Genomic DNA, 15,250 nt, shown 5'->3' on the forward strand with positions numbered 1-15,250 from the left:
GTAAATGGGTTGAATGCCCCAACCAAAAGACAAAGACTGGCTGAATGGATACAAAAACAAGACCCCTATATATGTTGTCTACAAGAGACCCACCTCAAAACAAGGGACACATACAGACTGAAAGTGAAGGGCTGGAAAAAGATTTTCCATGCAAATAGAGACCAAAAGAAAGCAGGAGTAGCAATACTCATATCAGATAAAATAGACTTTAAAACAAAGGATGTGAAAAGAGACAAAGAAGGTCACTACATAATGATCAAAGGATCAATCCAAGAAGAAGATATAACAATTATAAATACATATGCACCCAACATAGGAGCACCACAATATGTAAGACAAATGCTAACAAGTATGAAAGGGGAAATTAACAATAACACAATAATAGTGGGAGACTTTAATACCCCCACTCACACCTATGGATAGATCAACTAAACAGAAAATTAACAAGGAAACACAAACTTTAAATGATACAATAGACCAGTTAGACCTAATTGATATCTATAGGACATTTCACCCCCAAACAATGAATTTCACCTTTTTCTCAAGTGCACATGAAACCTTCTCCAGGATAGATCACATCCTGGGCCATAAATCTAGCCTTGGTAAATTCAAAAAAACTGAAATCATTCCAAGCATCTTTTCTGACCACAATGCAGTAAGATTAGATCTCAATTACAGGAGAAAAACTATTACAAATTCCAACATATGGAGGCTGAACAACACACTGCTGAATAACCAACAAATCATAGAAGAAATCAAAAAAGAAATCAAAATTTGCATAGAAACAAATGAAAATGAAAACACAACCCCAAACCTGTGGGACACTGTAAAAGCAGTCCTAAGGGGAAAGTTCATAGCAATACAGGCATACCTCAAGAAACAAGAAAAAAGTCAAATAAATAACCTAACTCTACACCTAAAGCAACTAGAAAAGGAAGAAATGAAGAACCCCAGGGCTAGTAGAAGGAAAGAAATCTTAAAAATTAGGGCAGAAATAAATGCAAAAGAAACAAAAGAGACCATAGCAAAAATCAACAAAGCCAAAAGTTGGTTCTTTGAAAGGATAAATAAAACTGACAAACCATTAGCCAGACTCATCAAGAAACAAAGGGAGAAAAATCAAATCAATAAAATTAGAAATGAAAAGGGAGAGATCACAACAGACAACACAGAAATACAAAGGACCATAAGAGACTGCTATCAGCAATTATATGCCAACAAAATGGACAACGTGGAAGAAATGGACAAATTCTTAGAAAAGTACAACTTTCCAAAACTGGACCAGGAAGAAATAGAAAATCTTAACAGACCCATCACAAGCACGGAAATTGAAACTGTAATCAGAAATCTTCCAGCAAACAAAAGCTCAGGTCCAGACGGCTTCACAGCTGAATTCTACCAAAAATTTAGAGAAGAGCTAACACCTATCCTACTCAAACTCTTCCAGAAAATTGCAGAGGATGATAAACTTCCAAACTCATTCTATGAGGCCACCATCACCCTAATACCAAAACCTGACAAAGATGCCATAAAAAAAGAAAACTACAGGCCAATATCACTGATGAACATAGATGCAAAAATCCTTGACAAAATTCTAGCAATCAGAATTCAACAACACATTAAAAAGATCATACACCATGACCAAGTGGGCTTTATCCCAGGGATGCAAGGATTCTTCAATATCCGCAAATCAATCAATGTAATACACGACATTAACAAATTGAAAAATAAAAACCATATGATTATCTCAATAGATGCAGAGAAAGCCTTTGACAAAATTCAACATCCATTTATGATAAAAACTCTCCAGAAAGCAGGAATAGAAGGAACATTGCCGGGAGCCGGCGAGAGACATTCCACTCGTGACAAAGGTCATGAGGAAGGAGGCTCGGCATACGCAAAGGCGGGATCGAGCCTCGGGAGTCCCCCCGGATATTCTCGAGCATCTACCCCCCAAAACCAGAGTCTGCCTACTTTATTGCTTTGTGCTCTCACCTCTGACTTTACTGAGGGCTGTCCCCCACCACCATCTCGCTCTCTCTGTCAAAGAGCTAACTTACAGCTCCAATTAATAAAGTTCCTGGGCAATTAGGAGTGTTTAAATCCAAACCCCTCAGATGGCTCTCTAACTCGCCTGACAAGTTTACCCGGACACCTACAGCTATGCATACGATTGTTTACAGTCTCCCAGCCTTGAGAGGCAGCCTAAGATATTCAAATAGCTTAGAGCCTCTCAGAGAGTTAGAAACTGTCAGAATAAAACTAGTAAAAGATTTCATTGATGAACCAATGTTTGTTGCTAAGTTTCCACATCCCCTGAATTGTATCCTTGAATGTGTATTAATTACTATAGTTGCTATGTAGAAAAAATAAGTAGTGGCCTTGGTGTTAGTAACTTTAGACCCTTAAGGTAATAAATTCTTTCCTTTGTTGTAAACCCATTACACATCTGCCCTATAGGAATGTAATTTTATCTTCGAAAGATGGCGCCAAACCTTAAAATAATTACTCTTAGAGAAAATAAGTCTTTGTTGATAAGTCCTTGTCAAGAGTCATAAAATGTTAATAGGCCTTCTGGCCAGAAGATGATGTAAATCACCTAAACCATTTGTATACGATAAATTTGCAGGAAAGAAACCCTGGTTTTTGATAAGCATCAAAGACTGCTGACTTTGCATCCCCTATTATCCTCCATGTGTAACTTAGGGTATAAAAGCCCCTGTTAAAAATAAAGCTATGGGCCTTGCTCACCAACGCTTGGTCTCCCCATGTCATTCTTCCCCTCAATTTTCAGCTGAGTATCCATCTGGAGCGCGGATATCCTCTGCGACCATTTATTTGCCTGGGCTTCTAAGACCCACTCGAGAAGGTGTCTGAGGTGGGGCACGTTCCGCTATTCGAGAGGGCGCCTGCGGCCTCCGTGGTCAGAGCTAACCTGGTGTCACAGGTTATATTGATTTTCCGCGTAAACCAAGCTACTCAGCTTCTTTTCTCCACTGAATTTTCCTACTGAGCTATCCTCATTCTATTACTCTTTACATCTCTAATTAACATTTGAATAGGTCGCCTAGCTGTCTCTCCTTCGAATACCCTGGATCAGCCAGGGCTGGACCCCGGCAGAACATACCTCAACGACTCGACTGAGCAACTTCACTTTCACTTTTCACTTTCATGCATTGGAGAAGGAAATGGCAATTCACTCCAGTGTTCTTGCCTGGAGAATCCCAGGGATGGGGGAGCCTGGTGGGCTGCCGTCTATGGGGTCGCACAGAGTCAGACACGACTGAAGCGACTTAGCAGCAGCAGCACCTCAACATAATAAAAGTTATATATGACAAACCCACAGCAAACATCCTCAATGGTGAAAAATTGAAAGCATTTCCCCTAAAGTCAGGAACAAGACAAGGGTGCCCAATTTCACCATTACTATTCAACATAGTTTTGGAAGTTTTGGCCACAGCAATCAGAGCAGAAAAAGAAATAAAATGAATCCAAATTGGAAAAGAAGTAAAACTCTCACTGTTTGCAGATGACATGATTCTCTACATAGAAAACCCTAAAGACTCCACCAGAAAATTACTAGAACTAATCAATGAATATAGTAAAGTTGAAGGATATAAAATCAACACACAGAAATCCCTTGCATTCCTATACACTAATAATGAGAAAATAGAAAGAGAAATTAAGGAAACAATTCCATTCACCATTGCAATGAAAAGAATAAAATACTTAGGAATATATCTACCTAAAGACACTAAAGACCTATATATAGAAAACTATAAAACACTGGTGAAAGAAATCAAAGAGGACACTAATAGATGGAGAAATATACCATGTTCATGGATTGGAAGAATCAATATAGTGAAAATGAGTATACTACCCAAAGCAATCTATAGATTCAATGCAATCCCTATCAAGCTACCAATGGTATTTTTCACAGAGCTAGAACGAATAATTTCACAATTTGTATGGAAATACAAAAAACCTCGAATAGCCAAAGCAATCTTGAGAAAGAAGAATGGAACTGGAGGAATCAACCTGCCTGACTTCAGGCTCTACTACAAAGCCATAGTCATCAAGACAGTATGGTACTGGTACAAAGACAGAAATATCGATCAATGGAACAAAATAGAAAGCCCAGAGATAAATCCACACACCTATGGACACCTTATCTTTGACAAAGGAAGCAAGAATATTCAATGGATTAAAGACAATCTCTTTAACAAGTAGTGCTGGGAAAACTGGTCAACCACTTGTAAAAGAATGAAACTAGAACACTTTCTAACACCATACACAAAAATAAACTCAAAATGGATTAAAGATCTAAATGTAAGACCAGAAACTATAAAACTCCTAGAGGAGAACATAGGCAAAACACTCTCCGAAACACTATACATCACAGCAGGATCCTCTATGACCCACCTTCCAGAATATTGGAAATATAAGCAAAAATAAATGGGACCTAATTAAACTTAAAAGCTTCTGCACAACAAAGGAAACTATAAGCAAGGTGAAAAGACAGCCTTCAGAATGGGAGAAAATAATAGCAAATGAAGCAACTGACAAACAACTAATCTCAAAAGTATACAAGCAACTCCTACAGCTCAATTCCAGAAAAATAAATGACCCAATCAAAAAATGGGCCAAAGAACTAAATAGACATTTCTCCAAAGAAGACATACAGATGGCTAACAAACACATGAAAAGATGCTCAACATCACTCATTATCAGAGAAATGCAAATCAAACCCACTATGAGGTACCATTTCACGCCAGTCAGAATGGCTGCGATCCAAAAGTCTACAAGCAATAAATGCTGGAGAGGGTGTGGAGAAAAGGGAACCCTCTTACACTGTTGGTGGGAATGCAAACTAGTACAGCCACTATGGAGAACAGTGTGGAGATTCCTTAAAAAACTGGAAATAGAACTGCCTTATGACCCAGCAATCCCACTGCTGGGCATAAAGAGACACGTGTACCCCAATGTTCATCGCAGCACTGTTTATAATAGCCAGGACATGGAAGCAACTTAGATGTCCATCAGCAGATGAATGGCTAAGAAAGCAGTGGTACATATACACAATGGAGTATTACTCAGCCATTAAAAAGGATACATTTGAATAGTTCTAATGAGGTGGATGAAACTGGAGCCTATTATACAGAGTGAAGTAAGCCAGAAAGAAAAACACCAATACAGTATACTAATACATATATATGGAATTTAGAAAGATGGTAACAATAACCCTGTATACGAGACAGCAAAAGAGACACTGATGTATAGAATAGTCTTTTGGACTCTGTGGGAGAGGGAGAGAGTGGGATGATTTGGGAAAATGGCATTGAAACCTGTATAATATCATATATGAAATGAGTTGCCAGTCCAGGTTTGATGCATGATACTGGATGCTTGGGGCTGGTGCACTGGGTCGACCCAGAGGGATGGTATGGGGAGGGAGGAGGGAGAAGGGTTCAGGATGGGGGACACGTGTATACCTAAAAAAAAAAAAAAAAAAAACCAAAAGAGGGCTACCAAACAGTTAAACTCATTGGTGCTTCTTTTTCATTGCATTCTTTTGTGTTTTACAACTTTTTATGGAAACTTTAAGAGGGATATTACTTTTGACTTAAAAAAATGCACTGTCTGTCCTGAGAGCCAGACCAAGCTGCAGCCAGTTTTTGAAAAATGATGCCTCCTTGACTTTAAGGGAAGACTGGCTTGATATTACATTCCAAGGAGGTCTTTATGACACATTGGTTGAAAAGTAGTAAGTAAAGGTTGTAAACTAGTATGTATCATATATACCAGGCACATACATATAAGATGAACAAAGTCAACATATTCTATAAAGTATTAATTTTTATTAGCTGACTATAGCAATAAAAAGTGTATTCTAGTGGAAAAGCACTTCAGTGACCAGGGTTCCATTCCGGTTTAGGCTCTACCACTAACTGACTCTGTGACCTATGCAAAGTCATTTGACCTCTCTGGACCTTACTTTGCATATTTGTGATAAAAGAAAATGATCCATAAAAATTAATAGAAAGAAAGAAAATGAACCAGACAAGAAATGATAAGTAGGATACATCTTGACCACCAACTCTAGAAAGTAACCTGTGAAGGGCAGAGCTGAGAATTCTAAAGCTAAGTCTGGGCTTAATGAGAAGGGGTCCCTGATCGATTAGTGCCATCTGCTTGCTGTGAGTGCAGAAGGTGGGGAGCAGCATTGTAACTACCATGTATTAGCTGTTTCCCTAGACTGGGTTACCTCCAAGGTTGTGTGTGCTATGCAATATAGTTCAAGATGTTCATCATTTAAATTTATAAACATAAAACAAAGTGGGAAAAAAACAAACCTTGAGGTTCCCTGGCCTAAATATGGATTCTGGGAAAAGATACTTTTTCCTTTTGGAAGCAGAAATAAAAAAGGAAGTTTCTGCCAGAAATTTTTAGAAAGAGTTTTAATATAATATAAATTTATCTTCTGTCACTTTCATTCTTGCATGAAATATTTAGTAAGTACAAACTTTGAAATTGACACAGTGCTCAGTGCTGAAAATTTTCTGAATTGAATTGGGTTATAAGTGTGGACAGATACAGCCTTTGCTCTTGCAGAGTTCATGGCCCAGTGTGGAATGCAGATGTCCTAGTAGGTAACTTCAATACAATATGTGAAATGTTGTAATGGTTTCGTGAAGTTTAAAACATGAAATGGCTAACTGTCTGAAGGAGGTGCTGCAGGTTCCACACAGAATATGACATCTGAGCTGAGTGTTAAAGGGTGAGTAAAAATCTGTCTGGTGGAGAAGGGAAGTTTTAAATATTTTGGCATTATTGAAAAAGGATGTCTCCCTACAAATTATTTGTATTTGTGGGGTTTTTTTGGTTAAGGCAGAGTCTAGAAAATTGAACTACAATTATTAGTGATTATTCTTATGATTGGTTAAGAATCTACTGTCAATGATATAGGCCTGGAAATGCAATGGGGACTGCCTAAGAGAGGAGGGATGAAACATTTAGATGGAAGTTTAAATATCTCTGGGTGACAGTACCAGGGAGCAACTTGGAAGGAGAGATGACAGAACTGTGCTGATCAAATCTGGAGACTCAGAGAGAAGAGAAGAGGGAACACTGGCTGGGAAGGGGGGTGGGGGTTGGAGAGATTCATCAGGGGATTGTGCAAAGATTTGGAAAAGGATGACCTGAAACCACTTCCCAGGTAGCTCCGTGGATAAAGAATCGGTTGCAATGCAGGAGATGCAATAGACGTGGGTTCAATCACTGGTCCGGGAAGGTCCCCTGGAGGAGGGCATGGAAACCCACTCCAATATTTTTGCCTAGAGAATCCCATGGACAGAGGAGCCTTGTGGGCTACAGTCTTTGTGGTCACAAAGAGTCAGACATGACTTAGTGACTCAGGACGCAAGTATGCGCCCCTAAACCAAAGCCCTCCAGGAGAAGACCCAGCATCTCCAGGAACACAGAAGTAGAAACTATCTCATGCTGGAGAATGATGTGAAATAAAGTATTAGGTTATGAGAATGAGCATCACAACTCAGGTCAAGAAGAGAACTCAGTCACCAGAAGGAAGGTTATACAGAACCCACAGATGTACATGCTGATTGTGTACTAGTGGGTGAAAACATTTTCAATGTGTGCAAAAAAACAATAGGAAAAACTTACTCTGTAGACAATGATGGTTTCCAGTGTAAAGTGGGGAAATTCTCAGACCAGGGGCCACCTTAGGGGAAGAGATCTAGCTTTCAGTTTCCTCTCCCTTTGAGCTGTTGAAACCTGCTGGGGAAAAGTGAGAGTAGACTAGACCGTACATTTTCCTGAAATCGACTTAAATGTTGCTTGGGGGGTTTGGTCATTGATGCTTTGAGTTGTGACTATGCATTGACCTGCCTGGTAGTAGTGGTAGCAGTTGGATTTGCTTTTTTAAGCTGCACGTACCCCATTTTGGTAGCAGATGAGCTTATTCATGCAATGACTGGCTAATAATAATATCCAGGCCCTCTGTTGTGTATGATGGGCTGTGAGACTGAATTGTGAAGACTCTGTCCATTCACCCACCGAAAAAGCACATTTCTAGATGGAAATGCAACAGGCCTTCTATTGTTCTAAAAGGATAAAATTAGATGTGTTAGAGGAATAAAGACATGGCTCTTTGGAGAGTGGCACTGACATATATACATTACCATGTGTAAAATAGATGGCTAGCAGTAAGCTGCTATATAGCACAAGGAGTTCAGTCCCATGCTCTGTGGTGACCAAGAGGGGTGGGGTGGGACGGAGGCTCCACAGAGAGGGGATACATATCTCCTTACAGCTGATCCACGTTGTTGTACAGCAGAAACTAACACAACATTGTAAAGCGATTATACTCCAATAATAAAATTAATTAGCTAATTTAAAAAGAAATGTAAAAAATAGTTCATGTTCTGAACGATTTAGGGTGGATTCCCTGTCTGACACATAGAATTGGGATTTGTGGGCAGATATATCAAACTTCAGTTACATGGCGCACTTTTGAAAAGTCACTCAACAAGCTGATCATTTTCCAGTCTGAGTTGCAGCTGGAACTGCCACTCTTTCTTTACACAGCAAGGCATATCTCATATTGGTAGGGCTAGGAGAAATCAGCATTCAGGCTTCAGTTAAGGCACATTATTTTCTGGCTGAGAATTGCATGTGTGGCATGTGTACTTACGGGCGTCCAGGTGGCGCAGTGGTAAAGAATCCACCTGCCAATGCAGGAGGCACAGGAGACACAGTTCAATCCCTGGGTCAGGAAGATGCCCTGGGGTAGGAAATGGCAGCCTATTTCAGTATTCTTGCCTGGGAAATCCCATGGACAGAGGAGCCTTGTGGGCTACAGTCCATGGGGTCACAAAAGAGTCAGACACGACTGAGCACGCACCTCCCTCAACCCCATGTGTATTTAATTTTAATCAATTGTTTTCTTTCTTTCTTTCTTTCTTTTTTTTTCCCTTGGTAACCTAAAAGAAAGTTTCAAACGACATAGTGAGATTTCCTGACTATATAAAAAGGCTTTAGTTTACTTTAGAAAACTGTTAGGGAGGATCTACTAAAGCTGTGGAGTCATGTTTATATATATGTATACATTCAATGACCCAGAGATTGTGCTTCTAGATATAGACTCCATAGAAATGAAAATATATGTGCACCAAAGTAAATGGGCAAGAATATTGCTAGCAGCAAACCAGTGGTCATCAACGGGAAGAATATGCCATGCATACAATGGACTACTATGCCATGAGAAAGTATAGACTACTGTTACACAACAACTCAGATGTCACAAACATAATATTGAATAAACTGGTTGGTCACTCCCACCTCCCCACAAAAGACTACAAAGAGTAGAATTTTATCAGATTCAATTTCTATGAGTTTCAAAAATGGGCAAAACCAAGTTGTGCTGATGAAATTAGAGTGGTTATATCAATATTTGAAGGGGTCAATGACTGAGAAGAGGCATTACCAGGTTTCTGTGGCATTGGTAATGCTATATTTTGTCATCTGAATGGTGGTTACACAGGTGTGTTTACTTTGTTAAATGTCACTTATGATTTGTGCACCTTCCTGTATATATATATATATATATATTTACTTCTATAAACAATTTTAAAAAGCTTTTTAGTAACAAACATTTAATTTGTAATATTATTCTTGTAAAGATAGGTTTAAAGATTTCTTTCTCACTAGCACAGTAAGGTCGAGTACTTTGCACAGGATTAGTATTTTTATTTTCAATTAAATAAACATGTATACTGGTTAGTATTTTCTGAATTGTATGACATTCTCTATAGTAATTAATCCTGTAGAAAGGAATGATGATTTTAAGATTAAGGTAACAAATTATGTTAAAGTTTCTTGTAGAGCAAAAAGTTTCTATTAACTAATAGTATCAATTGCCTGCAACAAATTACATTTTAATACTTGTGTATTTCTTGAATATGAGTATTATGTAGCTCATTTAAACATGGTTTACCTTTGTTACCATTTTTACTTTCTGCATCTCTTCATAAAGTATTGTTTGGTATCCTTCCTTTTTATAAAAAAATTTAAGATTACATTGTCCCTTTATATAAACATAGAGAGATATATAGATATGCGATGTGTATGTGTGCATGCTAAGTCACATCAGTTGCAACACTATGGACTATAGCCTGCCAGGCTCTTCTATCCATGGGATTCTCCAGGCAAAAATACTGGAATGGGGTGACATTTCCTCCAGGGAATCTTCTCCACCCAAGGATCAAACCTACATCTCTTATGTCTCCTGGATTAGCAGGCAGGTTCTTTACCACTAGTGCCACATGAGAAGCCCAAATATGGATATATTTATCCATAAAGTACATATATGTGGGCTTTTTCTTTTTGTCTAAAATTATTGATGTCTTCCCAGAAGGAGGTGTGTGTGGAGTGATAATAGAGAAGTTGTTAATTGAGATGTTGAAAGAAACAGAGAGCAATAGGTATTATCCCTGTTCTCAGACAGGAGACCCTACCCTCTGAGAAATGAGGTGTTGTAAAAAATTCTATTAAGAATTTTTAGAAACAGCAGAATTATTAAACCTAGGCAAAGCGATGGAGAAGGCAATGGCACCCCACTCCAGCACTCTTGCCTGGAAAATCCCATGGATGGAGGAGCCTGGTGGGCTGCAGTCCATGGGGTCACTAAGAGTCGGACACGACTGAGCGACTTCACTTTCACTTTTCACTTTCATGCATTGGAGAAGGAAATGGCAACCCACTCCAGTGTTCTTGCCTGGAGAATTCCAGGGACGGGGGAGCCTGGTGGGCTGGCGTCTATGGGGTCGCACAGAGTCAGACACGACTGAAGCGACTTAGCAGCAGCAGCAGGCAAAGCAAACTAGGTAACAAGCCCTAGTGTTTTTCAACACTTCTGGCTTCATAGAATAATAGACTGTTGGCCAAACACCCTACCCATTCATGGAAATGGTCCCTCAGAGTGCCCTGGGTGCTGATGGTTGCTCTCCAAGGTCCTGAGCACAAAGGCGATGCCATCCTGAACCTGACCTCTTTGCAGAGACATATTTGAAGTTGAACTGACTGCATCAACTGCAGAGAGGACCTCTGCCTTGTTGGAGATGGAAGCCTGTTAAGAGAAAACCTGTGATGTCTCAGATTTCCTTCCATTGGCTCCACTTTAAAAACGCTAAACTTTGCCTCAGTCCTAAGGCCTGTGGTACAAGAACTTAGCTTTCCAATCTTATCTATTTTTCAATGTAGGATAAACATACTGGGTTTAGTTAAATTATGAATGCTGATAATATTCATTTGGTACAATTTATATTCTTCTTTTATCTTTTTATTTTTGACAGTTTAGGCTGGGGCATAAAGCATAATTATATTCTTGGCATCCTCCCTTAGAAGTTTTAAATCAGTTCATGAGGCTTTCAGCACGGTTCCTGTCATTCATCCATCAGCATCCAGTCCATTTAATCCCGGCCTCTCAGCCGAGCTGCCCTAGCCCCTGTTGTGAGTGATTGGCCTGCTCGAGCGCTCCCAGCTTCTCCTGTCACATCGCATTTGCATAAAAGAGGACAGATAACCAAATTTGAGCACACAAATGAAAATGCTAAGCGCTAAACCTGTCACAGTTGTTGTTCAACTAATTGTGAAAAATTTGATTTGCTCGCCTTTCACTGTTTGTCATGTGGACCCCCTTCTCAAATGTGCCTTGGCTTCTGCCTCTGTATATGTAGCTTTTAAACTCCTGAGCACAAGCAGCCCACCCTGGGGATTACTTACCTCTCCTACCAGCTTTTAATGTTGGCTCATCTTCTTGACTAAATTAGGCCACCATGGCAAACAAACACATAATTAAAAACCCAGGAAAGACAACCACAGTTGCACTTCTTAAATTGATTTTTACAACGCTTGTGGATGCCTCTGTGTGGTCTTCCATTCGATAATTTTGTTTCTTTATATAACCCTATGGTAGGAAAAAATTAAGGATGGGCATTGTAGCAAGCTTTGCATTATTTTAAATCCTATGTGTTATTTTGCTTCTTTCTGTTCCTCAAAGAACAAAACTTGTATAATGGGTCTTAAAAAGCCCATTTCTATTCCCTAATACTTTACATGACATACCAGTATATATTTTTAATCAAGGTTTCAAATGATTCCATTTGAAATTGTATTAGAAACAATGGATAAAATTCCTTTGGTCACAGTATTCAATCACATGAGCTTTGTTTAAATGGTAGGTAATATGAGTGTTTTGAAAATTTGTATGTGTACTATATACAGTTTGGTTTAGTATTTGTTATAAAGAGCCTTTAACTATTCTGTTTATAGGCATTAGGTTGGTAATTTCTTGATGACTGCTAAAACAATACATACAGTGTTTCTATAAAGTCAAAAAACTTGTTTTCCAGGAGTCACACAAGAAAGTGCCTTTCATTCATAGCAATACCTCTGGTTGCTTTACCACATTAACTTGTTCCAATATTTTAGGTACATGATGTTCAAGAGACAATGAAGACCACATTAACTAAAGCTGAAACCTTTTAGTGTTGAATACAGCCTAAATTACCTTCGAGAATTGGAGAGTTCTATTCTTGAAATTGGGTTAAAATGAAATGTGACATTATAGGGACAATTTGTGGTTTGCAAAAGTTGAATGTAGTGTCATTTATTGCAGTATTCCTTTGGGATTTCTTTTTAGTGGTCATATGAAATGCATTAATTGAAGAAATATTCGAATATATATTATTTTATACAGTTTTAGCCTAAAGAAAAACAATGTCTTTCTCTTTGCCACAGCCTTCCTAAAATGTTGAGAGGTTAAATCTAATGTGAAAATTTGAATGTACACTAATTTCTTTACAATGTTTAATACCATTTCAGTTCAAAGAAGTTAGATTATGGAATGGAGTGCTCACCACTTTAATGCTATATGATAAATTCAAAGTTGAACTTTTTTTTGACAAAGCTGGGAGAATAATTTCACCTCTATTACACTTTGTTTATACTTATTATTATTATTTTGGCTGAGCCACACAGCATGTGAGATCTTAGTTACCCAGCCAGGGATTGAACCCGTGTCCCCTGAAATGAAAGCATGGACTCTTAACTCTGGACCACCAGGGAAGTTCCTATACTTCACTATTTTTATGTCATTGTAATTTCTTACTTAGTGGGTGAAAGTCTTTATGTCCCTGATGTATAAATTTCAACTAGATATGGCTAGTCACAGATGAACAGTAATGATTATAAGATTTTTTAATGTTTCCAAACCAAAAATCTGAAAAGGACCTCAAAAATTAATTTTATACTCTAGGAAGGATTGAATGAAACTATTACCAGAGAAATATCTCATTATAGCACTTAGCTCAGGATCTTTTACAGAATAGAAACAAAATAAATTAATGAGTCTACACCATTGTCTGTTTTCATTCTACATCTACATTGTACTGATTTCCATCAGTAATATTTTTTATTCTTTATCCACATACAATTTCATTCTGCATTAGTTTAATTATGGATCATACTTGGAGAAGGAAATGGCAACCCACTTCAGTATTCCTGCCTGGGAAATCTCATGGACAGAGGTGCCTGTAGGACTATGGTCCATGGGGTCACAAGGGTTAGACACGACTTAGAGACTAAACCACTGCCACCACCCAACTATGGGTCATATTATTATGGAGGCAGCATTAATACTGTGGTTAACAGTTTGGGTTTTAGCATTAAAAAGCTCATACACCACGATCAAGTTGGGTTTATTCCAGGGATGCAAAGATTCTTCAATATACACAAATTAATCAGTGTGATACACCATATTAACAAATTGAAAGATAAAAGCCATATGATAATCTCAATAGATACAGAAAAAGCCCTTGACAAAATTCAGTACCCGTTTATGATTAAAACTCTTCCAAAAATGGGCATAGAAAGAACCTACCTGGTAAAGGACATATATGATAAGCCCACAGCAAACATTTTTCTCAAAGGTGAAAAACTGAAAGCTAACCCCCTAAGATTAGAAACAAGACAAGGGTGTCCACTCTCACCACTATTATTCAACATAGTTTTGGAAGTCCTAGCTACAGCAATCAGAGAAGAAAAAGAAATAAAAGGAATCCAGATCAGAAAAGAAGTAAAGCTCTCACTGATTGCAGATGACATGATACTATACATAGAAAACCCTAAAGATACTATCAGAAAATTACTAGAGCTATTTCAAATCCTAAAAGATTTTGCTGTGAAAGTATTGAACTCAATATGCCAGCAAATTTGGAAAACTCAGCAGTGGCCACAGGACTGGAAAAGGTCAGTTTTCATTCCAATCCCAAAGAAAGGCAATGCCAAAGAATGCTCAAACTACTGCACAATTGCACTCATCTCACATACTAGTAAAGTAATGCTCAAAATTCTCCAAGCCAGGCCTCAGCAATATGTGAACTGTGAACTTCCAGATGTTCAAGCTGGTTTTAGAAAAGGCAGAGGAACCAGAGATCAAATTGCCAACATCTGCTGGATCACTGAAAAAGCAAGAGAGTTCCAGAAAAACATCTATTTCTGCTTTATTGACTATGTCAAAGCCTTTGACTGTGTGGATCACAATAAACTGTGGAAAATTTTGAAAGAGATGGGAATACCAGACCACCTGACCTGCCTCTTGAGAGACCTCTATGCAGGTCAGGAAGCAACAGTTAGAACTGGACATGGAACAACAGACTGGTTCCAAATCAGGAAAGGAGTATGTCAAGGCTGTATATTGTCACCCTGCTTATTTAACTTATATGCAGAGCATGTCATGAGAAATACTGGGCTGGATGAAGCACAAGCTGGAATCAAGATTGCTGGGAGAAATATCAATAACCTCAGATATGCAGATGACACCACCCTTATGGCAGAAAGTGAAGAGGAACTAAAAAGCCTCTTGATGAAAGTGAAAGAGGAGAGTGAAAAAGTTGGCTTAAAACTCAACATTCAGAAAACTAAGATCATGGCATCTGGTCCCATCACTTCATGGCAAATAGATGGGGAAACAGTGGAAACAGTGGCTGACTTTATTTTTTTGGGCTCCAAAATCACTGCAGGTGGTGATCACAGCCATGAAATTAAAAGACACTTACTCCTTGGAAGGAATGTTATGACCAACATAGACAGTCTATTAAAAAGCTGACACATTACTTTGTCAACAAAGGTCCATCTAGTTAAGGCTATGGTTTTTCCAGCAGTCATGTATGGA

The sequence above is a fragment of the Bubalus bubalis genome, chromosome 13, assembly GCF_019923935.1.
Source record: "Bubalus bubalis isolate 160015118507 breed Murrah chromosome 13, NDDB_SH_1, whole genome shotgun sequence".
Classification (NCBI taxonomy): Eukaryota; Metazoa; Chordata; class Mammalia; order Artiodactyla; family Bovidae; genus Bubalus; species Bubalus bubalis.